The following is a 14,457-nucleotide window of genomic DNA, read 5'->3' on the forward strand; positions in this document are numbered from 1 at the left end:
CCCTCATGCATTAGGTATTTGTCCTGATGTTCTCCCTCCCCTTCCCCCCAACTCACCAATAGGCCCTGGTGTGTGATGTTCCCCTCCCTGTGTCCATGTGTTCTCATTATTCAACTCCTACTATGAGTGAGAACATGCGGTGTTTGGTTTTCTGCTCCTGTGTTAGTTTGCTGAGAATGATGGCTTCCAGCTTCATCTGTGTCCCTGTAAAGGATATGAACTCATTCTTTTTCATGGCTGCATAGTATTCCATGGTGTATATGTACCACATTTTCTTTATCCAGTCTATCATTGATGGGCATTTGGGTTGGTTCCCAGTCTTTGCTATTGTACATACTGCTGCAATAAACATATGTGTGCATGTGTCTTTATAGTAGAATGATTTATAATGCTTTGGGTATATACCCAGTAATGGGATTGCTGAGTCAAATGGTATTTGTGGTTCTAGATCCTTGAGGAGTCGTCACACTGTCTTCCACAATGGTTGAACTAATTTACAGTCCCACCAACAGCATAAAAGCATTCCCATTTCTCTACAGCCTTGCCAGCATCTATTGGGAAACTGGAAGAATTCTATACAGTAGATTTAGGAGCTGCAAAGGAGTAAGGATTTGCTGAAGATTTTCGTAGGCAAGTATTAGAAGTTGGTTAGACGAGAAAAGTTTTCACAAGTGGGAGTTGTACCTCCTTGTCTCCTAATTGTAGTGAATCTGTCAACTTTCTTTTCAGTGTATCAAGACTTTACTCTTCAAAATCATTCTCAGTATGCTCTGAATTGCTATACTTTTAAGTTAACTACTTCTCAAAGTGCTGTTTAAAAACTGACATCTTCAACCACATTTCAGGCTTAGAATCTATCTAAATTTGCAAAGTCTCATTGGTTCTTATAAAAGTGCTACTTAAAAAAATACACTTGACAGCCAATCTCTTGAAAATGATTTGTGCAGAAATTGTGTTCAAATTACTTTATATCAAGACATTTAAGAGAAAATGTGGTTTTCTTTGTAATAGGCTAAAAATAATGATATCCTTTATCTTCAACTGAACATGTACATATGTTGTATAAGCTGTTGCATTTAAACAAATTGAAAAACAGTAGGATTCTGGCTATAGTCCATAAAGAAACAAAACTTGCCCAGAATATCATTTTAAGCATTAAAAAATACAAGTAACTGCTATTTCCCACAAAGTTCAACCCTACATACAGAATCGGAATTGTCAACCAGGTCTAAAGCATCAAATTATAAAACCTGATGTCTCAGAAATAGACAAGAAAATTCAGAAAAAATAATTATTACAGTCCAATTGCACACAAAGAAAAGTGAGAATAAAAGGCAAGTTATATAGTTTATATTTCTACAAATTCCTTTTGAGTTACTGGGCAACATTCTACTTAAGTGGACCCTTATGACAGTAGTATAATGAAAATATCCCTAAGTCATATCCCTAAAATAATTCCCACTGAACATTTCATTGAATGCTCAGTATGTGCAAAGTACTGTGAGGTCAGGTTCAGAAATGGAGAAAGCATGTTTATTGCTTTGAATGCAGAATATTGATTTTTAAAACACTAAGCTAATCGTCACCAACTCTCATAATTTTTGATGATTCCTCATTGCCAACAGCATTGATTTTCAAATGTGTTTTTTAATAGCCAGAGCTCTGCCTTCAAACGAAATCTTATATAGAAATCTAATACACAAAATAAATAAAATTGAGGCTACTTACACTATCTAATTTCATTGGTTCCTCCTACTCCTCGTCCATCACCGCCAAGTACTTCTGAAGGCAGCTCCACGGAGGTTCACAGGGCAGGGGTTGGGAGACTGAGAAATCCTTAGGCTACTGGAGAATGTGGTCTGACCTCCTCCGAGCTGAGGAGTCTGCACTCCTCAACATGGCCTTTGAGACCCTCTGTGGTTTGCTCCTGGCCTCATGACACGTTACCACCAATGGAGCACTGACTGTTCCCTGCACACACTCTGCACCATGCTGTTTGTTCCCTGTGCTTTGTCCATGCTGTCCCTCGGCAGGTGATCCCTTTATGTCCGTCTTCTCTTTGACAGATGCCAAGACACCCCACAACTCTGCACAGCTGGACACAGTCTTAACTCCACATACACAATCATATTTGGCGCACCAGGCTGGCTGGTAATTATTGTTCATATGGCTTTCACTTAAACTAACCTGAGAGTAACACAAGCACAGCACAGAAAATGTATTCATAGTTATACTCCAGCTTGGAGCACAGATGTTGACCTAATAGTGGCTTCATAAATGTTTGTTGAATGAATGAATAAAGATGGATGGATGAGTGGATGACATGACAATACACTTTCATCAAACTAGGGAAAAACTTTTATGTAAATATACATATATATTACATATATACTTCTAAAAATTGTGGTAAACTACACAAATATAAAATTTACCATCTTAACCATTTTTTTTTTATTGTTGTTGTTGAGACGGAGTTTCGCTCTGTCTCCCTGGCTGGAGTGCAGTGGCGCGATCTCGGCTCACTGCAAGCTCCGCCTCCCGGGATCACGCCATTCTCCTGCCTCAGCTTCCTGAGCAGCTGGGACTACAGGCGCCCGCCACCGCGCCCGGCTAATTTTTTGCATTTTTTTTTTTTTAGTAGAGACGGGGTTTCACCATGGTCTGGATCTCCTGACCTCGTGATCTGCCCGCCTCAGCCTCCCAAAGTGCTGGGATTACAGGCGTGAGCCACCGCGCCTGGCCTCTCATCTTAACCATTTTTTAAGTATACAGTCAGTGGCATTAAGTACCTTCACAATGGTGCACAACCATCACCACCATCCACCTCCCAAACTCTTCATTTTGCAAAACTGAAACTTTTTAACATACATACATTTTAAAAAGTCTTTAAAATGTAATTTAATGATCTAGGGTGTGGGGTACCCAGGTTCTTCACTTCCCCCTTGCCCCCACCTGCTGTATATCTTGTGCCTTTCAGCCACACTTAGGGCATCTTTAGCAAGAATGTGGTCAATGTGGTTGAGACATGTGGTCAATGAAACTCCTGCCTACGAGCTTAGCTACTAGCTAGCAGTTTGGGCTGCTCAAAATGAATTTCCTGGATAATTTTCCTAAGCCCTCACTGACTCCTACTCGCATGTATTGTCAGGAGTCAGCTTTCACTCCTGGGACTGGTTTGGGCTTCCAGAAAGCGTGCCTTGTAAAGAACAGAGCCTGTGTGTCAAACAGCCTATATACAATACACATAGCTTATATATGACAACCCTGTGATTTATCATTTTAACATTTCTGAACTCAGGACTTACTTTATATATGATTAGTACATAAAAGAGTGGTAGCACCCCCACCCCCAGAAACTAATCATTAAATCTACAGTGCATATTATCATCAGCGACACCAGAAAAATCAAAGAAAACTGGTGTCTATTTCATATTTGCACAGAATCGTTTTTAATTTTAAATGTTTTTCATATAATGATCACATTGCCGATCTCACACTTGGAGGAGCATAAAGAAAAGAAGGAAAAGGGCTGAAAAGGGTGACAAGTCACTCAGGTGAATGGGATGAGGCCGGGAGGTGACCAGGCCTGGATCAGATGTGAACTGCTCCCCACAAAGGCCTCTCCACGGCGCTCAGCCTCAGACTCCCCCCATGTGTAAAATGACACAAGGGAAATGAGAATCAAACCAGGGTTAAGCTGCTCCTGACGTGCCTCCTGCACCAACATCCATCCAGCTCTCTGACCTTCTTATGAGGCTCAGGAGTCCTCCTGGGGGAAAGAGCTGCAACACCTGCTATTCTACTTTGCATGGTTGGTTCAGGCTCTAGGAAACAGCAAGAGCCCACCTCCTCCTGCAGTCAGCAGTAGCTCTACTTCTGTTTTCCAACTGGGATCGTGGCTACTGCTTTCTACTTCTCAGCAGCTAATTACACACGCCCTCCGAGGAACCTAGGCCACTGAGTGAGGGGCCCAAACTCAGCCGGACACAATCCCCGCTTATCCCTCTCAGCTGTGGTCAGCTGGACACCTAGGCACACATGGGGAAGCCACTCAGTCCTTGCCTGAAAGAAGACAACATTTCGGCAGCCCAAATCTCAACCTTCTTGACTAATAGGCAAGCTTACCATGTGTTGAATTTAACCAGCCAGCACCAAACCGTCAGACTTTCTGTTACTCAGAAATAAGTAAACAGTATGAAAAAGGTCCCTTATTAGGTGGGCTCAGGGTGCTGGTATCAGGACTATTTTTGCGTACTCTATCATTAGGTCAGGCTGACATCCCAAACCTTAAAAAGTTAATAAGGGAAAGAACGCATAAACGCATATAAGCTTTATATGGAAGGTTAAGTGCACTGGCAGCCTACTAAAATAGAAAGTTAAATACAGCAATGAGATTTTGAAATTTCCCCTTGCAATAAAAAAGAAGGGGCCTTAATAGGAACACAAGCCAGGCTTGCTGGAAAAGCAGTCTTTGTTCCTTAAAACAACCTGCAATAGACTACTTCTGGAGGACTCAAATTTCCGGAAATATTGTACCATCACTGACCCGTGTACATGGTTATGAGGCTCCCATACCAATAGCACTCTCAGGGAGAATCGACAGTTTAAAGAAAGCAAATTAGGGTCTCAGTAATAAGACGACTGAGAACATAAACTATTATGCATCTATCTTTTAAACACTTAAGTAATTTTAGTGTTGCTTTACTTGCCAGAGTAAATGAGTTATAAAAACCTCTGCTTTCTCATAAAAGCCTCCACATACCCAAGGAATGGTGAATGGCGTTACAATAAGCAGCACGTGTCCCATTTCCTCCCATAAGGAATAATCCTCTTTTTGTGATTCTCCTTTTCACTTCATCTGGAGGGCAGTGTCTTCCCTCCTAGAAGAGAGGCCCAGGCTGAGAGCATCATGGTTTTGGCAGGGAACTCAGAAAATCTTGGCATCAGGGCTTACTATAAACTGAGTTAAACAGGAATGGAAGATCATTGGAATCCCTGGAAAAATAGAAAATATTTCTAGGGTAGCACAGAAGTTTGGCCTTTTCGCTGGTGATTTGTTTCCACTTGTTCACATGCTGTGACTCATCATTTGGGTGACATGGAGCAGGCAGCATCATTTCAAGCTCATCATTTTATTAAGCAATGAGTCAAACGAAGAAAGTGGTTTAAGGGAAATGGTCATTTTCTAATGATTTTTCTCTAGTATGATTTTATTTAATAGTTTTACATAAGCAAAGCTGATGTCTCCTCTGACCTCCCCCTTTTAAAATTTCCAGAAAATAAGACATTCTGATGGAGATCAGGCCACAAGACAGTAGTTCAGAAAAGGGTAATTTTTGTTTTAATTTTTCTCCTCACTCCCTATTTAATGGTGGCCAGGATATTGAAATTCTCTGGAAAACACAGAACCCATTTACATGATGAATTCAATAATATATTATAATGTCTTATTCAGAAGTGTTAGGAGAATTGATGAGTTAATGTTGGTAAATCACTTTGCAATTCTCAGGTCAAAGATGTGAAATGAACATTATCATTATTTGTTTCAGTGGAGGCTCACTGGCGAAATGTGGTCTAGTGGGCCTAATTAGGAAACAAAAGCTTATAACTTTGCAGCAATAGGGGAAAACATTTTTTCAGTACTTCCTTTTACCTATTTTCTCTTCTATGCTAAGGGAGTAAAGGGCATGCCAATGATTATTGATAACATCATTCAACTCCATGTAATAAGTTGACACCAGTGAAATAAACCAAAGGATGTAGGGATGTATGTATAAATGGATGGATGAATGGACAGATGGATGGATGGACAGACAAATGGCCGGTGACCAAAATATATATACTCCTCCGTGTTATATATTAAGGTTGCTTTTTTAGAACACTGTCCTTCTTACCCAAATTATCACTGTAGAAGCAGATCATCATGCTTTAAGCCTTAGAATATGATGGATTTCAATTACTGCATCATATCTGTGAGATTTTTGGTTAGGAACTTTAAATATGAATTTGTCCAATTTTTTCAGTAATGCAAAACTTTTTGGTTTAATTTAATCTGTTGCTATTCCTACCCTTGCTGGCCAAACTCATAAAATAAAGATTTTCTAATATATGGTATTTAGAAATTCTCTACACTATAGAAGGTGTTTGAAGTTAATGAATAAATAAATGGATAAACAGATGGGTAAAAGGCATCACCCAACCACAGCACTGCAATGTCCAAAGGAACCCTGAAAGGTTCCTCATGCCTCTAGGAAAGACTGACCTTTGAATACGCCAGACAAGCATTTTTCTTAGCAAACATTTATGAGCAATGGGCTCAATCACTATATTAGTGTTTAAGGGCTTTTACTATATAGAAGCTTTTTCTTTCACTAAAGTCTCCAAAGTCAAATTTATAATTGCTATGTATGCCTGAATAAAAGGTAAGGTAATATGAGGTAATTATTCTCTAGACAGCCTTCAGTAAAGCCTAAGTACCCTTAATTTTTGAGTTCTTATGAAGTTTACCACTTTATTTATTGGTCTCTTAAATAAAGTAGTCTTTATGGAAGACATATTACCTTAAAACTACCTTGATAAATGCCAGTTTGGCATGTTTATATGTTTATAACAGCCACCTAACAGAACTGTTTTTCTTTTTGTTTTTTAATGGAAGAAAACAAATTTGACTAGTAATTATTCTTGGAAGTATGACTTTCCTAGTTGCAAGCACTGGATGTCACTATAAATAAAAAAGCATTTTAAAGATTACTTTTTAAAGCAACGCAGTAAGTGGTTAAGTTGCAGAGTTCATGAAAATACACTTACAGGAAGAATGAAGAAAAACATCTCTTAATAATATAGTTTAGGATATTGTTACAACAATGGTCCCCAAAGTACGATGCCTCCCAGTAGCCATGCTCACATTAACTGTGGGCTTGGCTATACGTCTTGTTTTGGCCAATGGGTCTTAACAAATGTAACCAATGAATACAGGAATGGGCACTCGTGGCTTAGGATGAAATTTCTGGTAACAGCATCAAACACAGACTAGATGAACGTCAAGATGATGTGCTTTGAAGAACGGTATTACATGACCTGCAAAGTAGTTCAAAAGATGAGGAAGATACTGATATAGTAGATAAAAGTTGTAAGTAAAATTATTTCATATAATATGAAAGGGTAAGAAAGCAATATGTCTAAATTAATGTATATATTATTTCAAATGTCTTTGAGATTAAATAATTTAAGTACAAATCTGATGGTTTAATAGAAATCTCTAAATCCTTAAATGCTTACAGTCAAACTGGTCAAAAAATTCATTGAAAGGATAAAGGATGGCATAAATATGAATTTCTATGGTATAATGCAGGCCCAGACTTCTTGAGCTGCAGGCCCGAAGACTCAACTGTCTATCTGAAATATCCCCTAAAAAAATGTCTCAAACCTCCGACCTATTAGGATGGCTACTATCAAAAAAAATTTTTTTTAACCAAAAAATAACAACTGTTGGTGAGGATACGGAGAAACTGGAACTCTTGTGCACTGTTGGTAGAAATGCAAAGTGGTGCAGCCACTGTGGAAAATGATATGGCAGTTCCTACAAAAATTAAAAATAGAATTGCCATGTGATCCAGCAATTCCATTTCCGGGTATATACCCAAAGGAACTGAAAGGAGAACCTCCAATTTGTACACCCACATTCATAGCAGCATTATTCACAGTAACCAAAAGGTGGAAACAACCCAGATATTTATGGACAGATGAATGAATAGACAAAATGTGATATATACAAGAGTGGAATATTCAGCCTTAAAAAAGGAAATTCTGACACATGTTACACCATGGATGACCTTGAGGACATTGTGCTAAACAAAAAGTCACAAAAGGACAAACCCTGTGTGATTCTACTTATAGGAGGTCCCTAGAGTAGTCAAATTCATAGAGACAGAAAGTAGAATGGTGATTACCAGGGGGGAGGGGGATGGGGAATGGGGAATTTATGGTTTACTGGGTATAGAATGTTGCAAGATGCAAACAGCTGAGACTGGATGTGCAATAATGAGAATATACCGGATACCATCGAGCTGTATCTTGAACCCAGCTACCTCTCTCTGATGTCACTGCCACCATTCAAGCCCAAACCACTATCATTTTCTATCATGTCAACTACAGGTTTCTTACCTGGCCTCCCTGTTTTTCTTGCCATCCTTTTAATGTCAGACAGTAAAAAGTGTCATGAAAATAGCAAGGCAGGGTAAGAAGACTGGCATACTATATTAGATAGGATGGACAAGGAAGGTCTTTTGGAGGTGACATTTGTGCATTCATTCAGGTCATTTTTCCCTTCAAAAGTATTCGATAGCTCATTCTGACTGTCCTATTTATGATAATTCTGTAACCATTCAGGACTGAAACCCTGACAGCCCCTGGACACCTTCTGATCCTTCTCTCTCTGTATCGCATCTATTCTCTCTTTTTCCCACTGCTAAGAGTAATCATGCTATCTGTCCTATCTATTACTCCTTCTCTTGGAATGGGCTGTCACTCCCCACTCCCGTCTATCCTACATACACATGCCAGATGAATCTTTCTAAACTGCAGTTTCAATCTTCTTTCTCGTTTCAAAATCTCTTGTTGCTGGTTCCTCTTTGCTTCCTGAATTAAGTCCAGAGTTTCCATCCCAGACTGTCTGACAGTCTACAATATGGCTTCCACTTACCTTCCCAACTGTTATCTCCCACTTTTCCCCATCACAGGCATACGGGCAGCCCCTAGTTCCCAGAATGTACTCTTCACTTTCCAGGATCTGTGTGTCTGGTCTCAATGGCCCTCACGCACCTCCCCCCGATCCCTGTTGCAAACTAAAATCCAATTCCCAAATCACCTTCTCTGTGGAAACTGGCCTGATTTTCCCCATCAGAAGCGATCACTTCTATCTTTAACCCTCTGAAGCATGTTTTTACTTTTATATACAGTTTATCGCCTTCTGTCTTATGCCGTATTTATTTGTATACTTTTCCTAGTTCCTTTTCAGATCACAGGATTTTTGAAAATCCAATATGGCTCCTGTCTTCTGCATCACCTAGCAACTTGTTCCTCGAAGTGTGGTCCTGGGACCAGCAGCATCTCAGGCCCCATCTCAGACCGACAGGATCAGAACCTGCATTTTTACAGTATTCCCAGGGGATTCCGACTCACTTGATCAGGCTCACAGCAGCCACTCATCTCATACTTGACTGGTTGAACTGACTAGGAAAACAAAGTATGAGAAAACAAACATAACTTACATAACTCATTCAAAGACCACTGTGAGTGAATAATGCTTTAACTATATAAAACTAGGGTCAGCCACAGTGGCTCACACCTAGCACTGTGGGAAGCTGAGGTGGGAGAATCACTTGAGTCCAGGAGTTCGAGACCAGCCAGAGGAACACAGTGAAACCCCATCTCTACCAAAAATACAAAAATTAGCTGGTCATGGTGGCGCACACCTGTAGTCCCAAGCTACTTGGGAGGCTGAGGTGGGAGGACTGCTTGAGCCCCAGGAGGTCAAGGCTGCAGTGAGCTGTGAGTGTACCACTGCACTCCAGCCTGGGTGACAGAGTGAGACCCTGTCTCAATAAATAAATAAATAAATAAATAAATAAATAAATAGAAATAAAAATACAGTAAAGGTATAGAGAAAGCAGAAGTTTAATTTTAACAAGCTTCTGAGGGAGGAAAACAAATGTCACCTTGGCCAACCAAACAGATCTGGGAAGATTTTGTCTTTTTATAAAGCTTGTCTATTTATGGGTGGGAAGTCAGCAGAAAAACTGCTTGCCAATAGTACACTTCTCCCACTTTAATGAAATCGGTTGGCTGTGAAAATATGTGCATCAAAGTTTTAAAGAGTTTTCTGTCACATCCAGCAGACTTATAATACAGATTGCTACAGATGGAAGATTTATCCTCATTTGATGTAGCAACAGCACTACGTTCTTTGAACTGTAACAAAGCTTTTGATTTTTTTTCCCCCACGTGGTAGACAAATCTTAGTAAGAAAATACAGACTTGATATGACACATACTCAACTACCGTAAAGTGGGTGCTTAATTTAGTTAGGGATAGGAAGGGTGGAAACTGGGGAAAGTCCTGCTTAGAGGGCACCTCACTGGCCACTAGAGGGCTTTAACATGTGAATAAAATCATCCTGATTTCCAGGATTCAAACAGTAGACACCATGCATGGGAATTAATGGGGCTACTGCTTCACTCTTCCTTTCCCCTTATAAATGGCCAGAGAGCTGAGAACTGTAAAGATGTGGAAGTATATCTAAACCCATTTTATGTTTTAACACAGTAGACATTTAAGGGAATAAACTTGAGCCACGCTAGCTGCAGGACAAGGATTGACATACATTTCCTTCAGGGTGCCCAATTTCCATTCTTCAGAAGTCCACAACGTTCTGAATAGCATCGGTCTTTTCTCCCTCAGAATCAGCCTAGCAGCAAGTCCGAAACCTCCAAAAACTTCTCACACCTGTACTCCTAGCACTTTGGGAAGCCGAGGTGAGAGGATTGCCTGAGCCCAGGAATTCAAGACCAGCCATGTCTCCAAAACTTCCAAAATCTTCTCCAGCCTGCTTGCTAAAAATTCAAGTTGATAATCTATCCATTGCAAAAGGATATTTCCTTGAGGAAGTAGGAGGAAGATAAGCGAGGCTGGGGAAGACTGAAGACAACAGTCCTCAGTCCTGAGGAGAATGAGCGGGAAGTGACTGATGGTCAGTCCCAGGCCACCGCCCTGCCTTAGTGGGTGTCTTTGCCATGAGGTGGCCTTCCAGGTAGCTTGGCTTGCTTCTGCACCTAAGCTTATAATGGCAAGACTCTAACCTCGCCTCTCCAGCCCCCATCTTTCTCCTCAAACGGTCTCCCTAATCTTTGTACATACTCATGGGTTTAACTACCAGGCAGGATGCCCTGAGGCAGCCAGGTGTTAGCTGGCAAGAGAACACACAAAGGCCTCCCCTCCATTCAGCATCAGGGCGATAAAGATATCATTACCCTCAAAGCCAGCTCCTCAGAAGTTCTGCCACCACGGCAGATATGAAAGGCTTTACCACATAGTTTTCATACACAGTTCTTCTTCCTCAGAAAGCACCATTTGTTTGAGTATCCGTAAATAACTCCTACAGAAGACACAATTTGCTCTAATGTTTTGGAGCTATGGAATTTATTATGATCACAGAACCCGGAAATAGCTGAATGTGAAAACAGGAACATCTCAAATCACCCCTCAGCTCTAATAAGAGTAGGGCATTTCCAGTTAAAAGCCAAGTCATTGCTGTGTTTACTGCTCTCTCTCAATGAGGGGCCGCACTCCCAGGACAGTGTCAGCATACTTAGCATTTCAAATACTGAATAAAAACAACAGCATCTCCAAGTTCTCAGCATTTATAAAAGGTATTCTCTTCTAAAGATAAAGACAACTTTAGAATGCAGGCCCTTTTATTTTCTCCCAATCGGTTAAAAAGTGAAGAGAAATAGAATGGGCTGAACAAAATATATAGCAGGCTCTGTGGTCTGCTTTTTCTAAAAGTTCTGCCCACAGATTTTCAGACACCAACAGCAACAAACAGTCATTCCCTCCCTCCCGCAAGTGAGGGTGAGAGCCAATGCCAGGAGCTACAGCAACAGAAGAATGTACATTAGAAGAGAGACAGGAGAGTGGCTTAGACCCTCTGCCTGCCATCACCATCACCTCCTAACCAGAAATGACAACGAGCAGCACTTTCTAGGAATTTGTTAGTGGCTGTGATCACGTGTCCTTCTTGCACTCACATTTCTCTTTTGACCAAATATTATTTAGTAAGATGTGGCTGAGTGGCCCCTGGGAATCACCATTGAAACGGAAGGCTTTCTAAGTAAAATATCTGCTCGGTATCTGTTCTTGTGCAAGCACATTTCAAAAGTTCAGCCAACGGCTAGGAAAATGTTTGGGGCACGCAGAATCCCTTCTACGCCTTCTACGTGTCTGCATTTTTCAGCTCCTGAGCTGAGAAGACATATTAAAAACCCAGTAACATGTTTATATTCATTAAACAGCAAATGTCCTTTCAAACAAAATCCAACAGGGCAGAGATTACTGTTTGTGCTAATGGAAAGTGATCAAAAGCCCCAAGATTCTTTGGTTAGCTGACTCTAAAGCCTGTTCCTGCTTGAGTTTCTACACAAAGTACATCAAAAGAATATAGATATCACTGGAGATTCTAAATGTTTAAAGTCTCCAGGACTAGCAAGAAAATATGCTTGAAACTATAGGAAACAGGGAACAGAACAGTACTGTTGACTTCTACCTTTTCCCTGCAACACAATACATTATAATCTATAAATAGCTTAGCCTGTCTGTTTAAATATGCACCTCCCCCGGAAAAGATAGCGGCTTCCGATCATCTTGCTATTTGCAAGGAATCTTACTCACAAATCAATCTAACAGGCCACGGTGATATTACGGGGATGTAAAAGGGATTAAAATGATCAAGAGCACCACGTGTCTTCCAAGTCAAGTGGGGTCCTATGCCGTGCTGGTTTGAAGAAGTGGGAGAACCTTCATCAAGAGCAGCAACTCAGGTGTCTGTCCACTAGAGTAAGCAGGAGGTTCTGACCAGCAAGGGTAGCCTAGGGCATGGGAGGGAGGGAGACAGTGACTTCAAAGCTTTCCTGTTCTGTCACACTTCCTGCACCTCTACCCAGAGGTGGCTGCTCCACAGACCCAAGCAGAAAGCAGACAAGAAAGGCAGGATGTCAGGAATTCTCTTCTCTCCCAGCAGCATCTTTCCAGTTCTAGCCTAAATGCAGGGAAAAAAGATTTGGGGCTGGGGCACCCCTGAATCCCAGGGAGCTCAGGAGCTCACTGATTCCTTGGAGCTGAAGAGTCGCTGTGCGCAAGCTGTACACGGCCGTGGCTTCTCTCATTAGACTCTCTTCTACCACTAGAGCCTGGCAGCTATGAAAAGTGACACGACAAGCCAGCCTCTTGTTGGATCACAAAGACCAAGAACGCAACGTGCAGTGGCCTTGTGGAGCTTAAAAAAAAAAAAAAAAGACTGTCAGCTTGTAAGAATTTTACCAACCGGCAAGTCATTACCCCTCATGTCCCAGAGCCATGGGAAGGCTGCGTCTGACAGCGAGGCCCACCAGCAGGAGAGAGACGGTTCTCATGGGTGGATGGTGAGCCCTCTCTTATCAACAGCTAGACTCGGCAACCACATACTCCGTTTTACTTTCTTGCCCACATTTAAACCATTTTATCTCCACTAGAGGGCCAGGACGGAGATGAAATTTCAGCCTGGCAGTTCTGCTGCTGATTTAAGATTTGATCCTAAACCTTGGGGAGGGAGGACTGGAAGGAGGGGACGTGGGGTTCCGGCAACTCAGATACTCACAGTGGGCAGATCTGGGTCCCAGGCGATCCCTGGGTTCTGCCACAGGCTGTCTATCCCACGGGATGACACTGTGATTAAAATAGTATCCACAGCACTTTGGGAGGCCAAGGCGGGAAGATCATGAGGTCAAGAGATTGAGACCAGCCTGGCCAACATGGTGAAACTCCATCTCTACTAAAAATACAAAATATTACCCAGGTGTGGTGGTGGGAGCCTGTAATCCCAGCTGCTTGGGAGGCTGCGGCAGGAGAATCGCTTGAACCCGGGAGGCAGAGGTTGCAGTGAGCCAAGATCGCGGCACTGCACTCCAACCTGGCGACAGAGTGAGGCACTGTCTCAAAATAATAATAATAATAGTAACAACAACAATATCCACAAAGTATAACACAGGACACTTTCAGTAGCCACCTGGGCTCAAAAATTGGGTTATCTCTGACTCCATTCCTTTCCTTGTTTCTTTTTTTTTTTTTTTTTTGAGATGGAGTCTTGCTCTGTCCCCCAGGCTGGAGTGCAGTGGCGCGATCTCGGCTCACTGCAAGCTCCGCCTCCCAGGTTCATGCCATTCTCCTGCCTCAGCTTCCTGAGTAGCTGGGACTACAGGCGCCTGCCACCGTGCCCGGCTAATTTTTTGTATTTTTAGTAGAGACGGGGTTTCACCGTGGTCTCGATCTCCTGACCTTGTGATCCGCCCGCCTTGACCTCCCAAAGTGCTGGGATTACAGGCGTGAGCCACCACACCCGGCCTCCTTGTTTCTTATATCCAAACAGTTGCTCAGTTTGTTCAACTCTTTCTTTGTAGTGTTCCCCACATCTGTCCCTTTATAACACACCCATGGTAGTTCTCAAAACCTTATCTCCTTACACCTGCAACTGCCTTCCCTCTGGGACCCCAGTCTCTGTTTTCTCCACCATCTCACAGGCTATGGATACAGCTGTAAAGCTCATCTCACTAAAACATGGTTGGTCACATCCCCAACTTGTTAAAAAGTCTCCAGTGACTGCCAACCCCCAGTTCAGGACCCCTCCCCACAGCACTGCCCATTTACACA

The 14,457-nt window shown here is 41.9% G+C and overlaps 1 protein-coding gene across 10 annotated transcripts in view; it reads right to left on the reverse strand.

The window, feature by feature from the left end:
- Window positions 1-14,457, reverse strand: part of ATXN1 (ataxin 1) — a 456,230-nt gene that overhangs the window by 198,565 nt on the left and 243,208 nt on the right. The window contains exon 1 of one of the 10 annotated variants that reach the window (XM_031667631.1): window positions 8,867-9,417. The exons of the other annotated variants lie outside the window; for them this stretch is intronic. The gene's annotated coding sequence lies outside the window, so the exon portion shown is untranslated. Of the gene's footprint in view, window positions 1-8,866; window positions 9,418-14,457 lie in introns of those variants that run through there. 10 annotated transcript variants of the gene reach the window in all.

The sequence above is a fragment of the Papio anubis genome, chromosome 6 (assembly GCF_008728515.1).
Source record: "Papio anubis isolate 15944 chromosome 6, Panubis1.0, whole genome shotgun sequence".
Lineage (NCBI taxonomy): Eukaryota > Metazoa > Chordata > Mammalia > Primates > Cercopithecidae > Papio > Papio anubis.